Source organism: Anomaloglossus baeobatrachus, unplaced genomic scaffold (genome assembly GCF_048569485.1).
Source record: "Anomaloglossus baeobatrachus isolate aAnoBae1 unplaced genomic scaffold, aAnoBae1.hap1 Scaffold_3714, whole genome shotgun sequence".
NCBI classification, from domain to species: Eukaryota; Metazoa; Chordata; class Amphibia; order Anura; family Aromobatidae; genus Anomaloglossus; species Anomaloglossus baeobatrachus.
The window spans coordinates 46,109-61,801 of NW_027443062.1; the positions used below are offsets into that span (position 1 = coordinate 46,109).

At 47.0% G+C, this 15,693-nt stretch overlaps 9 non-coding genes across 9 annotated transcripts; all 9 read right to left on the minus strand.

The window, feature by feature from the left end:
- Positions 1-1,230: 1,230 nt before the first annotated feature.
- On the minus strand, positions 1,231-1,421 carry LOC142274228 (U2 spliceosomal RNA). The gene has a single exon (XR_012738565.1). It is a non-coding gene; the product is annotated as a U2 spliceosomal RNA (small nuclear RNA).
- Positions 1,422-2,808: 1,387 nt separating this feature from the next.
- On the minus strand, positions 2,809-2,999 carry LOC142274229 (U2 spliceosomal RNA). Its single transcript, XR_012738566.1, has one exon. It is a non-coding gene; the product is annotated as a U2 spliceosomal RNA (small nuclear RNA).
- Positions 3,000-4,386: 1,387 nt separating this feature from the next.
- LOC142274230 (U2 spliceosomal RNA) lies at positions 4,387-4,577 on the minus strand. Its single transcript, XR_012738567.1, has one exon. It is a non-coding gene; the product is annotated as a U2 spliceosomal RNA (small nuclear RNA).
- Positions 4,578-5,964: 1,387 nt separating this feature from the next.
- On the minus strand, positions 5,965-6,155 carry LOC142274231 (U2 spliceosomal RNA). The gene has a single exon (XR_012738568.1). It is a non-coding gene; the product is annotated as a U2 spliceosomal RNA (small nuclear RNA).
- A 1,387-nt stretch (positions 6,156-7,542) lies between these two features.
- On the minus strand, positions 7,543-7,733 carry LOC142274232 (U2 spliceosomal RNA). The gene has a single exon (XR_012738569.1). It is a non-coding gene; the product is annotated as a U2 spliceosomal RNA (small nuclear RNA).
- A 1,389-nt stretch (positions 7,734-9,122) lies between these two features.
- On the minus strand, positions 9,123-9,317 carry LOC142274239 (U2 spliceosomal RNA). The gene has a single exon (XR_012738575.1). It is a non-coding gene; the product is annotated as a U2 spliceosomal RNA (small nuclear RNA).
- A 2,204-nt stretch (positions 9,318-11,521) lies between these two features.
- LOC142274238 (U2 spliceosomal RNA) lies at positions 11,522-11,714 on the minus strand. The gene has a single exon (XR_012738574.1). It is a non-coding gene; the product is annotated as a U2 spliceosomal RNA (small nuclear RNA).
- A 2,190-nt stretch (positions 11,715-13,904) lies between these two features.
- On the minus strand, positions 13,905-14,095 carry LOC142274233 (U2 spliceosomal RNA). The gene has a single exon (XR_012738570.1). It is a non-coding gene; the product is annotated as a U2 spliceosomal RNA (small nuclear RNA).
- Positions 14,096-15,482: 1,387 nt separating this feature from the next.
- On the minus strand, positions 15,483-15,673 carry LOC142274234 (U2 spliceosomal RNA). Its single transcript, XR_012738571.1, has one exon. It is a non-coding gene; the product is annotated as a U2 spliceosomal RNA (small nuclear RNA).
- Positions 15,674-15,693: the final 20 nt, after the last annotated feature.

Sequence of the window (15,693 nt, forward strand, 5' to 3'; positions counted from 1 at the left end):
AATGGTGCGTTTTGCAGCCGCCGCCCACTGCAATGAATCTGAATAACTCCTCCTTTAGGGCGCAAGCAACTCCCCTCCCCCTTGCAGTCTTTCCAATTCACGATACAAAAAGACGGACAGGACAGGTTGCCTGACTTTCCGTCACTGCCACCCTTTGCCATCCTTACCCGTAGAAAGCCCTTTCATCATCCCCAAACCCTAATCTTTTCCCTTTCCTTCCCAGCCCCCAAACCCTGCCCTCTGTACCTTTCTCACCACCCGCTTCCCTTCTCCTGTCATCCCCCTACCACCCGGGAAAAAAAGAGATTGCCCCCTCCTTCCACTAGCCCACCCTCCCACCCAAAGAGCAACTTCTTCTGCGCAGCTTGTTTTCTAGGCAGCAGCGCTATTGTGATGTCATCGGGGGGCATTGTGACAAGCCGCCAGTGTTCCGTCTCTTCATGTTGTGCACAGTTCAAACGGAAAATACATCAACAGGCAGACTACAGAAAAGCTTACTATCAAAGGTTAGAGGGGGGCTTTCTCAGAGGGCTTTTTACAGTTTTTCTATTCCCAATTAGCCGTTTAAGTGTACTTATTGAAAGTAGTAATTCTTTCATAGGCCGCCCTTTCTTAGTATTTGACGTTCCTTATATTGCGGTATGAGGCTTCGCAGTAGGTTGCAAACATTCATCACCCATGACTGTCCCCAATTGAGCTCAGAAGCTCAATGTCTATCATGACCTCTCTTTTAGAATGTCCAAGAGCAAGCAAACTATTCCTCCAGGAGAGGGCGCCAACAGACTACTAAAGAGATCATCATTACTCAAAGAAAACCCCAAAAACCAATGCATGATAGGAATAAACAGGTAACTTTCTTTGGAGTGGAAGCGGAGAGATCGCACCAGATGCCAATTCTAGATGTTATCACACCTGTGGTCACTGCAGCAGCAGGTGAATCCACTTTGTCCAAAAGGGATCTATTCCATTCAATTGCAAATGATCTAGATAAGACAGAGAACTGCAGCACGGGGACATAGCCGAGTTGGTCAGGTTGAGTGGTGATGAGTTTGCTATTTGGATGAATAAAGAAAGTCAAAAGTGTGAAAGATAAAAAACAAAAGGAGGAAGTGTGAAAAGTGAATGGGCCAAATTGAGGTGCATATGAAGACGTATGCTTTCTTCCAATTCATTAAATCGGGCTAATATGAATCAGGTGAATTGAGTTCTGCTTTTGGAAACTGGGTTAAGAAGGGGTGCACCGTTCCTGGAGGTACTGCAATACCAGGTCAATGCGTGGAGTGGACAGAGCAAGCTCTTTTTCCATCTCCCTGTTCTAAAAATCCATTTAATATATGGTCCCCAGATAGGGGACGTATCAGATATTAAACTGATAAGAACAGATACTACACTTGATCTTAGCCAAAAGGCCGAGAAGCGATAACCAGAATTGGTTTGGGCCTCGAGTGGCACCCTGGCCTATGCCGGACACATCTTAGGGAGAGAGAGCGAGAGGGAGACAAACCCACGCCTACACAAGACATTTTGTCACCCAAGCCAACCCTTGAAAAGGCTGCTTTGCAGAGCCAAAACAAGAAGAATGGTGCGTTTTGCAGCCGCCGCCCACTGCAATGAATCTGAATAACTCCTCCTTTAGGGCGCAAGCAACTCCCCTCCCCCTTGCAGTCTTTCCAATTCACGATACAAAAAGACGGACAGGACAGGTTGCCTGACTTTCCGTCACTGCCACCCTTTGCCATCCTTACCCGTAGAAAGCCCTTTCATCATCCCCAAACCCTAATCTTTTCCCTTTCCTTCCCAGCCCCCAAACCCTGCCCTCTGTACCTTTCTCACCACCCGCTTCCCTTCTCCTGTCATCCCCCTACCACCCGGGAAAAAAAGAGATTGCCCCCTCCTTCCACTAGCCCACCCTCCCACCCAAAGAACAACTTCTTCTGCGCAGCTTGTTTTCTAGGCAGCAGCGCTATTGTGATGTCATCGGGGGGCATTGTGACAAGCCGCCAGTGTTCCGTCTCTTCATGTTGTGCACAGTTCAAACGGAAAATACATCAACAGGCAGACTACAGAAAAGCTTACTATCAAAGGTTAGAGGGGGGCTTTCTCAGAGGGCTTTTTACAGTTTTTCTATTCCCAATTAGCCGTTTAAGTGTACTTATTGAAAGTAGTAATTCTTTCATAGGCCGCCCTTTCTTAGTATTTGACGTTCCTTATATTGCGGTATGAGGCTTCGCAGTAGGTTGCAAACATTCATCACCCATGACTGTCCCCAATTGAGCTCAGAAGCTCAATGTCTATCATGACCTCTCTTTTAGAATGTCCAAGAGCAAGCAAACTATTCCTCCAGGAGAGGGCGCCAACAGACTACTAAAGAGATCATCATTACTCAAAGAAAACCCCAAAAACCAATGCATGATAGGAATAAACAGGTAACTTTCTTTGGAGTGGAAGCGGAGAGATCGCACCAGATGCCAATTCTAGATGTTATCACACCTGTGGTCACTGCAGCAGCAGGTGAATCCACTTTGTCCAAAAGGGATCTATTCCATTCAATTGCAAATGATCTAGATAAGACAGAGAACTGCAGCACGGGGACATAGCCGAGTTGGTCAGGTTGAGTGGTGATGAGTTTGCTATTTGGATGAATAAAGAAAGTCAAAAGTGTGAAAGATAAAAAACAAAAGGAGGAAGTGTGAAAAGTGAATGGGCCAAATTGAGGTGCATATGAAGACGTATGCTTTCTTCCAATTCATTAAATCGGGCTAATATGAATCAGGTGAATTGAGTTCTGCTTTTGGAAACTGGGTTAAGAAGGGGTGCACCGTTCCTGGAGGTACTGCAATACCAGGTCAATGCGTGGAGTGGACAGAGCAAGCTCTTTTTCCATCTCCCTGTTCTAAAAATCCATTTAATATATGGTCCCCAGATAGGGGACGTATCAGATATTAAACTGATAAGAACAGATACTACACTTGATCTTAGCCAAAAGGCCGAGAAGCGATAACCAGAATTGGTTTGGGCCTCGAGTGGCACCCTGGCCTATGCCGGACACATCTTAGGGAGAGAGAGCGAGAGGGAGACAAACCCACGCCTACACAAGACATTTTGTCACCCAAGCCAACCCTTGAAAAGGCTGCTTTGCAGAGCCAAAACAAGAAGAATGGTGCGTTTTGCAGCCGCCGCCCACTGCAATGAATCTGAATAACTCCTCCTTTAGGGCGCAAGCAACTCCCCTCCCCCTTGCAGTCTTTCCAATTCACGATACAAAAAGACGGACAGGACAGGTTGCCTGACTTTCCGTCACTGCCACCCTTTGCCATCCTTACCCGTAGAAAGCCCTTTCATCATCCCCAAACCCTAATCTTTTCCCTTTCCTTCCCAGCCCCCAAACCCTGCCCTCTGTACCTTTCTCACCACCCGCTTCCCTTCTCCTGTCATCCCCCTACCACCCGGGAAAAAAAGAGATTGCCCCCTCCTTCCACTAGCCCACCCTCCCACCCAAAGAACAACTTCTTCTGCGCAGCTTGTTTTCTAGGCAGCAGCGCTATTGTGATGTCATCGGGGGGCATTGTGACAAGCCGCCAGTGTTCCGTCTCTTCATGTTGTGCACAGTTCAAACGGAAAATACATCAACAGGCAGACTACAGAAAAGCTTACTATCAAAGGTTAGAGGGGGGCTTTCTCAGAGGGCTTTTTACAGTTTTTCTATTCCCAATTAGCCGTTTAAGTGTACTTATTGAAAGTAGTAATTCTTTCATAGGCCGCCCTTTCTTAGTATTTGACGTTCCTTATATTGCGGTATGAGGCTTCGCAGTAGGTTGCAAACATTCATCACCCATGACTGTCCCCAATTGAGCTCAGAAGCTCAATGTCTATCATGACCTCTCTTTTAGAATGTCCAAGAGCAAGCAAACTATTCCTCCAGGAGAGGGCGCCAACAGACTACTAAAGAGATCATCATTACTCAAAGAAAACCCCAAAAACCAATGCATGATAGGAATAAACAGGTAACTTTCTTTGGAGTGGAAGCGGAGAGATCGCACCAGATGCCAATTCTAGATGTTATCACACCTGTGGTCACTGCAGCAGCAGGTGAATCCACTTTGTCCAAAAGGGATCTATTCCATTCAATTGCAAATGATCTAGATAAGACAGAGAACTGCAGCACGGGGACATAGCCGAGTTGGTCAGGTTGAGTGGTGATGAGTTTGCTATTTGGATGAATAAAGAAAGTCAAAAGTGTGAAAGATAAAAAACAAAAGGAGGAAGTGTGAAAAGTGAATGGGCCAAATTGAGGTGCATATGAAGACGTATGCTTTCTTCCAATTCATTAAATCGGGCTAATATGAATCAGGTGAATTGAGTTCTGCTTTTGGAAACTGGGTTAAGAAGGGGTGCACCGTTCCTGGAGGTACTGCAATACCAGGTCAATGCGTGGAGTGGACAGAGCAAGCTCTTTTTCCATCTCCCTGTTCTAAAAATCCATTTAATATATGGTCCCCAGATAGGGGACGTATCAGATATTAAACTGATAAGAACAGATACTACACTTGATCTTAGCCAAAAGGCCGAGAAGCGATAACCAGAATTGGTTTGGGCCTCGAGTGGCACCCTGGCCTATGCCGGACACATCTTAGGGAGAGAGAGCGAGAGGGAGACAAACCCACGCCTACACAAGACATTTTGTCACCCAAGCCAACCCTTGAAAAGGCTGCTTTGCAGAGCCAAAACAAGAAGAATGGTGCGTTTTGCAGCCGCCGCCCACTGCAATGAATCTGAATAACTCCTCCTTTAGGGCGCAAGCAACTCCCCTCCCCCTTGCAGTCTTTCCAATTCACGATACAAAAAGACGGACAGGACAGGTTGCCTGACTTTCCGTCACTGCCACCCTTTGCCATCCTTACCCGTAGAAAGCCCTTTCATCATCCCCAAACCCTAATCTTTTCCCTTTCCTTCCCAGCCCCCAAACCCTGCCCTCTGTACCTTTCTCACCACCCGCTTCCCTTCTCCTGTCATCCCCCTACCACCCGGGAAAAAAAGAGATTGCCCCCTCCTTCCACTAGCCCACCCTCCCACCCAAAGAACAACTTCTTCTGCGCAGCTTGTTTTCTAGGCAGCAGCGCTATTGTGATGTCATCGGGGGGCATTGTGACAAGCCGCCAGTGTTCCGTCTCTTCATGTTGTGCACAGTTCAAACGGAAAATACATCAACAGGCAGACTACAGAAAAGCTTACTATCAAAGGTTAGAGGGGGGCTTTCTCAGAGGGCTTTTTACAGTTTTTCTATTCCCAATTAGCCGTTTAAGTGTACTTATTGAAAGTAGTAATTCTTTCATAGGCCGCCCTTTCTTAGTATTTGACGTTCCTTATATTGCGGTATGAGGCTTCGCAGTAGGTTGCAAACATTCATCACCCATGACTGTCCCCAATTGAGCTCAGAAGCTCAATGTCTATCATGACCTCTCTTTTAGAATGTCCAAGAGCAAGCAAACTATTCCTCCAGGAGAGGGCGCCAACAGACTACTAAAGAGATCATCATTACTCAAAGAAAACCCCAAAAACCAATGCATGATAGGAATAAACAGGTAACTTTCTTTGGAGTGGAAGCGGAGAGATCGCACCAGATGCCAATTCTAGATGTTATCACACCTGTGGTCACTGCAGCAGCAGGTGAATCCACTTTGTCCAAAAGGGATCTATTCCATTCAATTGCAAATGATCTAGATAAGACAGAGAACTGCAGCACGGGGACATAGCCGAGTTGGTCAGGTTGAGTGGTGATGAGTTTGCTATTTGGATGAATAAAGAAAGTCAAAAGTGTGAAAGATAAAAAACAAAAGGAGGAAGTGTGAAAAGTGAATGGGCCAAATTGAGGTGCATATGAAGACGTATGCTTTCTTCCAATTCATTAAATCGGGCTAATATGAATCAGGTGAATTGAGTTCTGCTTTTGGAAACTGGGTTAAGAAGGGGTGCACCGTTCCTGGAGGTACTGCAATACCAGGTCAATGCGTGGAGTGGACAGAGCAAGCTCTTTTTCCATCTCCCTGTTCTAAAAATCCATTTAATATATGGTCCCCAGATAGGGGACGTATCAGATATTAAACTGATAAGAACAGATACTACACTTGATCTTAGCCAAAAGGCCGAGAAGCGATAACCAGAATTGGTTTGGGCCTCGAGTGGCACCCTGGCCTATGCCGGACACATCTTAGGGAGAGAGAGCGAGAGGGAGACAAACCCACGCCTACACAAGACATTTTGTCACCCAAGCCAACCCTTGAAAAGGCTGCTTTGCAGAGCCAAAACAAGAAGAATGGTGCGTTTTGCAGCCGCCGCCCACTGCAATGAATCTGAATAACTCCTCCTTTAGGGCGCAAGCAACTCCCCTCCCCCTTGCAGTCTTTCCAATTCACGATACAAAAAGACGGACAGGACAGGTTGCCTGACTTTCCGTCACTGCCACCCTTTGCCATCCTTACCCGTAGAAAGCCCTTTCATCATCCCCAAACCCTAATCTTTTCCCTTTCCTTCCCAGCCCCCAAACCCTGCCCTCTGTACCTTTCTCACCACCCGCTTCCCTTCTCCTGTCATCCCCCTACCACCCGGGAAAAAAAGAGATTGCCCCCTCCTTCCACTAGCCCACCCTCCCACCCAAAGAACAACTTCTTCTGCGCAGCTTGTTTTCTAGGCAGCAGCGCTATTGTGATGTCATCGGGGGGCATTGTGACAAGCCGCCAGTGTTCCGTCTCTTCATGTTGTGCACAGTTCAAACGGAAAATACATCAACAGGCAGACTACAGAAAAGCTTACTATCAAAGGTTAGAGGGGGGCTTTCTCAGAGGGCTTTTTACAGTTTTTCTATTCCCAATTAGCCGTTTAAGTGTACTTATTGAAAGTAGTAATTCTTTCATAGGCCGCCCTTTCTTAGTATTTGACGTTCCTTATATTGCGGTATGAGGCTTCGCAGTAGGTTGCAAACATTCATCACCCATGACTGTCCCCAATTGAGCTCAGAAGCTCAATGTCTATCATGACCTCTCTTTTAGAATGTCCAAGAGCAAGCAAACTATTCCTCCAGGAGAGGGCGCCAACAGACTACTAAAGAGATCATCATTACTCAAAGAAAACCCCAAAAACCAATGCATGATAGGAATAAACAGGTAACTTTCTTTGGAGTGGAAGCGGAGAGATCGCACCAGATGCCAATTCTAGATGTTATCACACCTGTGGTCACTGCAGCAGCAGGTGAATCCACTTTGTCCAAAAGGGATCTATTCCATTCAATTGCAAATGATCTAGATAAGACAGAGAACTGCAGCACGGGGACATAGCCGAGTTGGTCAGGTTGAGTGGTGATGAGTTTGCTATTTGGATGAATAAAGAAAGTCAAAAGTGTGAAAGATAAAAAACAAAAGGAGGAAGTGTGAAAAGTGAATGGGCCAAATTGAGGTGCATATGAAGACGTATGCTTTCTTCCAATTCATTAAATCGGGCTAATATGAATCAGGTGAATTGAGTTCTGCTTTTGGAAACTGGGTTAAGAAGGGGTGCACCGTTCCTGGAGGTACTGCAATACCAGGTCAATGCGTGGAGTGGACAGAGCAAGCTCTTTTTCCATCTCCCTGTTCTAAAAATCCATTTAATATATGGTCCCCAGATAGGGGACGTATCAGATATTAAACTGATAAGAACAGATACTACACTTGATCTTAGCCAAAAGGCCGAGAAGCGATAACCAGAATTGGTTTGGGCCTCGAGTGGCACCCTGGCCTATGCCGGACACATCTTAGGGAGAGAGAGCGAGAGGGAGACAAACCCACGCCTACACAAGACATTTTGTCACCCAAGCCAACCCTTGAAAAGGCTGCTTTGCAGAGCCAAAACAAGAAGAATGGTGCGTTTTGCAGCCGCTGCCCACTGCAATGAATCTGAATAACTCCTCCTTTAGGGCGCAAGCAACTCCCCTCCCCCTTGCAGTCTTTCCAATTCACGATACAAAAAGACGGACAGGACAGGTTGCCTGACTTTCCGTCACTGCCACCCTTTGCCATCCTTACCCGTAGAAAGCCCTTTCATCATCCCCAAACCCTAATCTTTTCCCTTTCCTTCCCAGCCCCCAAACCCTGCCCTCTGTACCTTTCTCACCACCCGCTTCCCTTCTCCTGTCATCCCCCTACCACCCGGGAAAAAAAGAGATTGCCCCCTCCTTCCACTAGCCCACCCTCCCACCCAAAGAACAACTTCTTCTGCGCAGCTTGTTTTCTAGGCAGCAGCGCTATTGTGATGTCATCGGGGGGCATTGTGACAAGCCGCCAGTGTTCCGTCTCTTCATGTTGTGCACAGTTCAAACGGAAAATACATCAACAGGCAGACTACAGAAAAGCTTACTATCAAAGGTTAGAGGGGGGCTTTCTCAGAGGGCTTTTTACAGTTTTTCTATTCCCAATTAGCCGTTTAAGTGTACTTATTGAAAGTAGTAATTCTTTCATAGGCCGCCCTTTCTTAGTATTTGACGTTCCTTATATTGCGGTATGAGGCTTCGCAGTAGGTTGCAAACATTCATCACCCATGACTGTCCCCAATTGAGCTCAGAAGCTCAATGTCTATCATGACCTCTCTTTTAGAATGTCCAAGAGCAAGCAAACTATTCCTCCAGGAGAGGGCGCCAACAGACTACTAAAGAGATCATCATTACTCAAAGAAAACCCCAAAAACCAATGCATGATAGGAATAAACAGGTAACTTTCTTTGCAGTGGAAGCGGAGAGATCGCACCAGATGCCAATTCTAGATGTTATCACACCTGTGGTCACTGCAGCAGCAGGTGAATCCACTTTGTCCAAAAGGGATCTATTCCATTCAATTGCAAATGATCTAGATAAGACAGAGAACTGCAGCACGGGGACATAGCCGAGTTGGTCAGGTTGAGTGGTGATGAGTTTGCTATTTGGATGAATAAAGAAAGTCAAAAGTGTGAAAGATAAAAAACAAAAGGAGGAAGTGTGAAAAGTGAATGGGCCAAATTGAGGTGCATATGAAGACGTATGCTTTCTTCCAATTCTATTAAATCGGGCTAATATGAATCAGGTGAATTGAGTTCTGCTTTTGGAAACTGGGTTAAGAAGGGGCTGCACCGTTCCTGGAGGTACTGCAATACCAGGTCAATGCGTGGAGTGGACAGAGCAAGCTCTTTTTCCATCTCCCTGTTCTAAAAAATCCATTTAATATATGGTCCCCCAGATAGGGGACGTATCAGATATTAAACTGATAAGAACAGATTTTTGATTTAATGAAGCTTTCCAAAGCACCACAAAAAATGCATGACCGAAGTCACACCAAAAACAGTGCAAAGGCTAGGATTCGTGTGGACCCCACCGTGAGGAGAGGGTCCCCAAAAATCAACCCCGTCCCTCCGAGCCAGAAGGCCACAGCAAGGGTCAGGGATCTTCGGTGCTCCCCCAAGCCGAAGCCTGGTTGAGCCTTGTCGTTGCTCCCAGCGTCCACACCAGGCATCTTACCCAAGTGGAGTAGAGAGCTACTAGTTGTTGTTTTCGCAGCCGAAACTGCCCCGGGACCGTCAACCGGTGTTGGTTTCTCAGCCCAAGGCTAACCGGACCTCCAACCGGGTGTTGGTTTCTCAGCCGAAGCTGACCCAGACCTCCAACCGGGTGTTGGTTTCTCAGCCGAAGCTGACCCAGACCTCCAACCGGGTGTTAGTTTCTCAGCCCAAAGCTGACCAGACCTCCGACCGGGATTATAAAAATTTCCCTTCCTAGCCAGAAGGCCGGGATAGGGTAATATGCTCAAAAAGTATGAAAAGGCAAGGTACGGTGTGCTACAGAGCCCAAGGCTTGCCGGGGTCCAAAGCCAGCAAGCTCAGACTCACTCCAGGGGTCGTCAGTCCTGGGGCACGTTGTACCATAGCCCACCACCCTTACTCAGTCTAATAGCCTCGATCCTGGTAGGGCCATGTTTTCCTCTAGATGAATATACTATCCACCCAGAGTACTAGCAAGCGCAACCTTCCAGTGTGCATTGTATCATTGTACTAAGGTGGCCTGGAGCTTAAACCACCTCTTCGAACAACACTACACTTGATCTTAGCCAAAAGGCCGAGAAGCGATAACCAGAATTGGTTTGGGCCTCGAGTGGCACCCTGGCCTATGCCGGACACATCTTAGGGAGAGAGAGCGAGAGGGAGACAAACCCACGCCTACACAAGACATTTTGTCACCCAAGCCAACCCTTGAAAAGGCTGCTTTGCAGAGCCAAAACAAGAAGAATGGTGCGTTTTGCAGCCGCCGCCCACTGGCAATGAATCTGAATAACTCCTCCTTTAGGGCGCAAGCAAACTCCCCTCCCCCTTGCAGTCTTTCCAATTCACGATACAAAAAGACGGACAGGACAGGTTGCCTGACTTTTCCGTCACTGGCCACCCCTTTGCCATCCTTACCCGTAGAAAGCCCTTTCATCATCCCCCAAACCCTAATCTTTTCCCTTTCCTTCCCAGCCCCCAAACCCTGCCCTCTGTACCTTTCTCACCAACCCGCTTCCCTTCTCCCTGTCATCCCCCTACCACCCGGGAAAAAAAGAGATTGCCCCCTCCTTCCACTAGCCCACCCTCCCACCCAAAGAACAACTTCTTCTGCGGCAGCTTGTTTTCTAGGCAGCAGCGCTATTGTGATGTCATCGGGGGGCATTGTGACAAGCCGCCAGTGTTCCGTCTCTTCATGTTGTGCACAGTTCAAACGGAAAAATACATCAACAGGCAGACTACAGAAAAGCTTACTATCAAAGGTTAGAGGGGGGCTTTCTCAGAGGGCTTTTTACAGTTTTTCTATTCCCAATTAGCCGTTTAAGTGTACCTTATTGAAAGTAGTAATTCTTTCATAGGCCGCCCTTTCTTAGTATTTGACGTTCCTTATATTGCGGTATGAGGCTTCGCAGTAGGTTGCAAACATTCATCACCCATGACTGTCCCCAATTGAGCTCAGAAGCTCAATGTCTATCATGACCTCTCTTTTAGAATGTCCAAGAGCAAGCAAACTATTCCTCCAGGAGAGGGCGCCAACAGACTACTAAAGAGATCATCATTACTCAAAGAAAACCCCAAAAACCAATGCATGATAGGAATAAACAGGTAACTTTCTTTGGAGTGGAAGCGGAGAGATCGCACCAGATGCCAATTCTAGATGTTATCACACCTGTGGTCACTGCAGCAGCAGGTGAATCCACTTTGTCCAAAAGGGATCTATTCCATTCAATTGCAAATGATCTAGATAAGACAGAGAACTGCAGCACGGGGACATAGCCGAGTTGGTCAGGTTGAGTGGTGATGAGTTTGCTATTTGGATGAATAAAGAAAGTCAAAAGTGTGAAAGATAAAAAACAAAAGGAGGAAGTGTGAAAAGTGAATGGGCCAAATTGAGGTGCATATGAAGACGTATGCTTTCTTCCAATTCATTAAATCGGGCTAATATGAATCAGGTGAATTGAGTTCTGCTTTTGGAAACTGGGTTAAGAAGGGGTGCACCGTTCCTGGAGGTACTGCAATACCAGGTCAATGCGTGGAGTGGACAGAGCAAGCTCTTTTTCCATCTCCCTGTTCTAAAAATCCATTTAATATATGGTCCACAGATAGGGGACGTATCAGATATTAAACTGATAAGAACAGATTTTTGATTTAATGAAGCTTTCCAAAGCACCACAAAAAATGCATGACCGAAGTCACACCAAAAACAGTGCAAAGGCTAGGATTCGTGTGGACCCCACCGTGAGGAGAGGGTCCCCAAAAATCAACCCCGTCCCTCCGAGCCAGAAGGCCACAGCAAGGGTCAGGGATCTTCGGTGCTCCCCCAAGCCGAAGCCTGGTTGAGCCTTGTCGTTGCTCCCAGCGTCCACCCAGGCATCTTACCCAAGTGGAGTAGAGAGCTACTAGTTGTTGGTTTCGCAGCCGAAACTGCCCGGACCGTCAACCGGTGTTGGTTTCTCAGCCCAAGGCTAACCGGACCTCCAACCGGGTGTTGGTTTCTCAGCCGAAGCTGACCCAGACCTCCAACCGGGTGTTGGTTTCTCAGCCGAAGCTGACCCAGACCTCCAACCGGGTGTTAGTTTCTCAGCCCAAAGCTGACCAGACCTCCGACCGGGATTATAAAAATTTCCCTTCCTAGCCAGAAGGCCGGGATAGGGTAATATGCTCAAAAAGTATGAAAAGGCAAGGTACGGTGTGCTACAGAGCCCAAGGCTTGCCGGGGTCCCAAGCCAGCAAGCTCAGACTCACTCCAGGGTCGTCAGTCCTGGGGCACGTTGTACCATAGCCCACCACCCTTACTCAGTCTAATAGCCTCGATCCTGGTAGGGCCATGTTTTCCTCTAGATGAATATACTATCCACCCAGAGTACTAGCAAGCGCAACCTTCCAGTGTGCATTGTATCATTGTACTAAGGTGGCCTGGAGCTTAAACCACCTCTTCGAACAACACTACACTTGATCTTAGCCAAAAGGCCGAGAAGCGATAACCAGAATTGGTTTGGGCCTCGAGTGGCACCCTGGCCTATGCCGGACACATCTTAGGGAGAGAGAGCGAGAGGGAGACAAACCCACGCCTACACAAGACATTTTGTCACCCAAGCCAACCCTTGAAAAGGCTGCTTTGCAGAGCCAAAACAAGAAGAATGGTGCGTTTTGCAGCCGCCGCCCACTGCAATGAATCTGAATAACTCCTCCTTTAGGGCGCAAGCAACTCCCCTCCCCCTTGCAGTCTTTCCAATTCACGATACAAAAAGACGGACAGGACAGGTTGCCTGACTTTCCGTCACTGCCACCCTTTGCCATCCTTACCCGTAGAAAGCCCTTTCATCATCCCCAAACCCTAATCTTTTCCCTTTCCTTCCCAGCCCCCAAACCCTGCCCTCTGTACCTTTCTCACCACCCGCTTCCCTTCTCCTGTCATCCCCCTACCACCCGGGAAAAAAAGAGATTGCCCCCCTCCTTCCACTAGCCCACCCTCCCACCCAAAGAACAACTTCTTCTGCGCAGCTTGTTTTCTAGGCAGCAGCGCTATTGTGATGTCATCGGGGGGCATTGTGACAAGCCGCCAGTGTTCCGTCTCTTCATGTTGTGCACAGTTCAAACGGAAAATACATCAACAGGCAGACTACAGAAAAGCTTACTATCAAAGGTTAGAGGGGGGCTTTCTCAGAGGGCTTTTTACAGTTTTTCTATTCCCAATTAGCCGTTTAAGTGTACTTATTGAAAGTAGTAATTCTTTCATAGGCCGCCCTTTCTTAGTATTTGACGTTCCTTATATTGCGGTATGAGGCTTCGCAGTAGGTTGCAAACATTCATCACCCATGACTGTCCCCAATTGAGCTCAGAAGCTCAATGTCTATCATGACCTCTCTTTTAGAATGTCCAAGAGCAAGCAAACTATTCCTCCAGGAGAGGGCGCCAACAGACTACTAAAGAGATCATCATTACTCAAAGAAAACCCCAAAAACCAATGCATGATAGGAATAAACAGGTAACTTTCTTTGGAGTGGAAGCGGAGAGATCGCACCAGATGCCAATTCTAGATGTTATCACACCTGTGGTCACTGCAGCAGCAGGTGAATCCACTTTGTCCAAAAGGGATCTATTCCATTCAATTGCAAATGATCTAGATAAGACAGAGAACTGCAGCACGGGGACATAGCCGAGTTGGTCAGGTTGAGTGGTGATGAGTTTGCTATTTGGATGAATAAAGAAAGTCAAAAGTGTGAAAGATAAAAAACAAAAGGAGGAAGTGTGAAAAGTGAATGGGCCAAATTGAGGTGCATATGAAGACGTATGCTTTCTTCCAATTCATTAAATCGGGCTAATATGAATCAGGTGAATTGAGTTCTGCTTTTGGAAACTGGGTTAAGAAGGGGTGCACCGTTCCTGGAGGTACTGCAATACCAGGTCAATGCGTGGAGTGGACAGAGCAAGCTCTTTTTCCATCTCCCTGTTCTAAAAATCCATTTAATATATGGTCCCCAGATAGGGGACGTATCAGATATTAAACTGATAAGAACAGATACTACACTTGATCTTAGCCAAAAGGCCGAGAAGCGATAACCAGAATTGGTTTGGGCCTCGAGTGGCACCCTGGCCTATGCCGGACACATCTTAGGGAGAGAGAGCGAGAGGGAGACAAACCCACGCCTACACAAGACATTTTGTCACCCAAGCCAACCCTTGAAAAGGCTGCTTTGCAGAGCCAAAACAAGAAGAATGGTGCGTTTTGCAGCCGCCGCCCACTGCAATGAATCTGAATAACTCCTCCTTTAGGGCGCAAGCAACTCCCCTCCCCCTTGCAGTCTTTCCAATTCACGATACAAAAAGACGGACAGGACAGGTTGCCTGACTTTCCGTCACTGCCACCCTTTGCCATCCTTACCCGTAGAAAGCCCTTTCATCATCCCCAAACCCTAATCTTTTCCCTTTCCTTCCCAGCCCCCAAACCCTGCCCTCTGTACCTTTCTCACCACCCGCTTCCCTTCTCCTGTCATCCCCCTACCACCCGGGAAAAAAAGAGATTGCCCCCTCCTTCCACTAGCCCACCCTCCCACCCAAAGAACAACTTCTTCTGCGCAGCTTGTTTTCTAGGCAGCAGCGCTATTGTGATGTCATCGGGGGGCATTGTGACAAGCCGCCAGTGTTCCGTCTCTTCATGTTGTGCACAGTTCAAACGGAAAATACATCAACAGGCAGACTACAGAAAAGCTTACTATCAAAGGTTAGAGGGGGGCTTTCTCAGAGGGCTTTTTACAGTTTTTCTATTCCCAATTAGCCGTTTAAGTGTACTTATTGAAAGTAGTAATTCTTTCATAGGCCGCCCTTTCTTAGTATTTGACGTTCCTTATATTGCGGTATGAGGCTTCGCAGTAGGTTGCAAACATTCATCACCCATGACTGTCCCCAATTGAGCTCAGAAGCTCAATGTCTATCATGACCTCTCTTTTAGAATGTCCAAGAGCAAGCAAACTATTCCTCCAGGAGAGGGCGCCAACAGACTACTAAAGAGATCATCATTACTCAAAGAAAACCCCAAAAACCAATGCATGATAGGAATAAACAGGTAACTTTCTTTGGAGTGGAAGCGGAGAGATCGCACCAGATGCCAATTCTAGATGTTATCACACCTGTGGTCACTGCAGCAGCAGGTGAATCCACTTTGTCCAAAAGGAATCTATTCCATTCAATTGCAAATGATCTAGATAAGACAGAGAACTGCAGCACGGGGACATAGCCGAGTTGGTCAGGTTGAGTGGTGATGAGTTTGCTATTTGGATGAATAAAGAAAGTCAAAAGTGTGAAAGATAAAAAACAAAAGGAGGAAGTGTGAAAAGTGAATGGGCCAAATTGAGGTGCATATGAAGACGTATGCTTTCTTCCAATTCATTAAATCGGGCTAATATGAATCAGGTGAATTGAGTTCTGCTTTTGGAAACTGGGTTAAGAAGGGGTGCACCGTTCCTGGAGGTACTGCAATACCAGGTCAATGCGTGGAGTGGACAGAGCAAGCTCTTTTTCCATCTCCCTGTTCTAAAAATCCATTTAATATATGGTCCCCAGATAGGGGACGTATCAGATATTAAACTGATAAGAACAGATACTACACTTGATCTTAGCCAAAAGGCCGAGAAGCGATAACCAGAATTGGTTTGGGCC